Raw genomic sequence first — 370 nt, 5'->3', positions numbered from 1 at the left:
AGGGAGACTACTTTGGTACGTTGTCTCTGCATATCTCATTAAAAAAATAAGCACACATTTCCAAACCAACAAGAAGAAACAAATTCCATTTCAGATGGGTTAACGGTTTTTGACGGTGTCAATTGATGATTTTTGCCCAATGTCAGTTTAGATTTCTCTCCTCGCTGGGAAATGTCAATATAACCAATGTGCTCAAATACATCAGATCTAAATATCGCACGCCTTGGCTCTAACCACAATTTTTCTTTTTAAAACTGATCGGATTTCTGTAACAATCTTATCCAATCTTAAGAAATATCACTCATACCCTAAATTTGGGGGGGGGGGAGGAATTAAAAAATGAATGAGTCCATCATAGAAGATTCTACTT

The sequence above is a fragment of the Aplysia californica genome, unplaced genomic scaffold (genome assembly GCF_000002075.1).
Source record: "Aplysia californica isolate F4 #8 unplaced genomic scaffold, AplCal3.0 scaffold00063, whole genome shotgun sequence".
Lineage (NCBI taxonomy): Eukaryota > Metazoa > Mollusca > Gastropoda > Aplysiida > Aplysiidae > Aplysia > Aplysia californica.
This window is presented reverse-complemented; position numbering follows the sequence as displayed.